Genomic DNA, 2,616 nt, shown 5'->3' with positions numbered 1-2,616 from the left:
GCATTTAACACATTATGAGTAGACTGATGTGCTTACACATTTTAATGTGTTAATTTTTATAACGCGACCGTTATTTAAATTAGCTAGTCAAACTGAACCAACCAATAAGGTGACTTTTGAGTGAACATAATCCAGTTCCAGTCAGTTGCAGTTCAGTAACGTTAACGTTAGTAGATAAAAGTCTGTTAACGACAGCAACTATTTTGTTTTTACTATATTGTTGAAAATAAAACATGTACCTTATCACTTCGTTATCGACTACCCCTCGCGTCAAAACTGTTCGTGAAAACCACCTCTTTACCAGGGAGGAGATGATTCGCGCCGAATCACGCCGGTGATGCTCAAAGTCATGAGGTAAGCTGTACTTGAATTATTTTTTTTACTCATGTTCATTTTCAAAAACAATATTTCCTGCTACTGTTATTTTAATACTGGCTTAAAAGCTAGGTTACGACGAGATTTTGCGGGCAAAAAACTCGACTTTTGTCAATAGTGTAACGTTAGCAGTTAAAGTTAGGTGAAGAACGGCTAAACCAAGTAGCTTTATGTTGACCGATGCTGCGAATTTGCGTGGAAACCCCGATTCAAAATCGGCATAATTTTTTTCCACTTTCACACGAAATTCCAGATAATGAAGAGACCTTTATTAATGGATTTTACACGCAAAATTTCGCCAAGCAATGGTAGCTAAACGTGACCGCACCTAGATTGTAACTTACAGTGCTACTCGATTTACAATACACAAAATGTTATTTGTAAGGGTGTTTTAAAAATCGTCTACTCTTTATTAATTTGATTAACGTTACGTATAAAATGTAATCGTAGTAGTGGATTTGAAAGTTTGCTGAAATGATTAGCAATATGTCATAAGTGCTCTTGAGTGATGTGCAGGCTAGGTAACGTTAACTGTTAGCATACAATAACGTTACATGTGCTAACTTTATATAAAATAAGTGACCTTTGCATTATGTCTAATATTTATTACACAGCAAATGAACCAATCAGAAGATGGACCATTTTCCACCGACCACCGTGTTCAGTCTCACCAGATTTAATTTATTCAGGTAAGCATTGCAGTAAAACTCACTAAATCATTAATTCATATCAAATCAAGCATTCTAAACAACTTAAGTTTTTATTTTTGCATTCTTTTGATCTATTATTAGGCCAAGGAGTCCGACCTGACCAGGAAGGTGCCTAATAAGCATAGCCTATCAGCGCACAGGTAGGTTAACTACTGAGGGAAAGAAAACGATCATCACATGGGGATTTCTTGCATCATGTATCTTACTGTGTATTTGTCTCAAACAGCTGTCCCTTCACTGCAAACAAGTTGAAATTGGCTAGCCTAAATCCCTGATTGCAGTTAAGCCTACGAATCTCAGCATTTTTGGAGAGAATTAAGGAAATGTAAGTATTAAAATTTAATCTGGCATAATTTAGTTTACAGTTCAACTGAAATGTTTGAATGTGCTGACAAAAGGGTGTTACTTACAAATATATATATTCTGAATTATAGTATGATGGAGATTAAAAACAATTTGATGCTTGTGTAATTTTCTCCTCTCTCTCTCTCCCTATTATATTTTTATATAGTGTTGGAACTGCGATCTTCTCTGAAGAAGAACTGAGCACATTTGTGTTGGTGGACACGTTTGCATCCAGGAAACAGGGGACTGATGCATATGTCACACTTTTCTGGAAACACTTCAGGAGTTTCAAAGTCGCGATCTGATTGGTTGAATTCTACAGGATGTTCGGGAGATGTGAGTGTCGTGTTCTTTATCGGTTCGCCTGGAAACAAATGCCGTGACACCAAAACCCCTCGTGGAAGAAGAATGCTATTGTGCTTACAACTGTGACAATGAGCGCTTACCAGGATCAACTAAACACTGGATTTTCAAAAGTACTTGAAGTTCGCGGCTCCATTGTTTAACGTTCTTGAATGAATAATTTATTAGATGCAGCCAGTCTGTTATTGTAGGGACATCAACATCATATATTATCACGCCCCTAAACATGACGCAGAACAAAACGAACTGTGATTGGTTGCGTTACATGTCAGTCAAACGTCCTCTTGGGTGGTCCAGACATTGATACTAATACTAATGAGAACTGTTTCTTGAGCATCAAATCATCGTATAAGAGTGATTTCTGAAGGATCATGTGACACTGAAAACTTGGAGTAATGATGCTGAAAATTCAGCTTTGATCACATGAATAAAATATTTTTTAAATATATTCAAATAGAAAACAGCTGTTTTACATTGTAATAATATTTCACAATATTTACTGTTTTTACTGTACTTTTGTATCAAATAAAATATTTGGTGAGCATAAGAGATTTCTTTCAAAAACATTAAAATGCTTAATATTTTCTAAACTTGGCCACCAATGTACATCAAGCCAAAAATGTTTTGGAAATAAGTGAAATTATTTTGAAGGTGGGGAAGTGTGTCATGTTACCTAATGAGATTGAGAAAATAACTGTTTTATCCTATGTTGGACATTTCCTTTTTGACTGCTTTAAATTGTATTGTTCTATTCTGGATTGAATTTAATTGTTGATATGTCAGTCATAATAAATAAGATAATCAACCACAGACTTTATTTTGT

The 2,616-nt window shown here is 35.2% G+C and overlaps 1 long non-coding RNA gene across 1 annotated transcript; it reads left to right on the top strand.

The window, feature by feature from the left end:
- Nucleotides 1-978: 978 nt before the first annotated feature.
- Nucleotides 979-2,065, top strand: LOC308680271. The gene is made up of 4 exons (XR_014028900.1): nucleotides 979-1,064; nucleotides 1,167-1,225; nucleotides 1,312-1,410; nucleotides 1,597-2,065. It is a non-coding gene; the product is annotated as an uncharacterized lncRNA (long non-coding RNA).
- Nucleotides 2,066-2,616: the final 551 nt, after the last annotated feature.

Source organism: Scardinius erythrophthalmus, assembly GCF_964197995.2.
Source record: "Scardinius erythrophthalmus genome assembly, chromosome: 20".
NCBI lineage: Eukaryota > Metazoa > Chordata > Actinopteri > Cypriniformes > Leuciscidae > Scardinius > Scardinius erythrophthalmus.
Note: the sequence above shows the minus strand (reverse complement) of the source record. Positions and strands in the feature narration are given on the sequence as shown.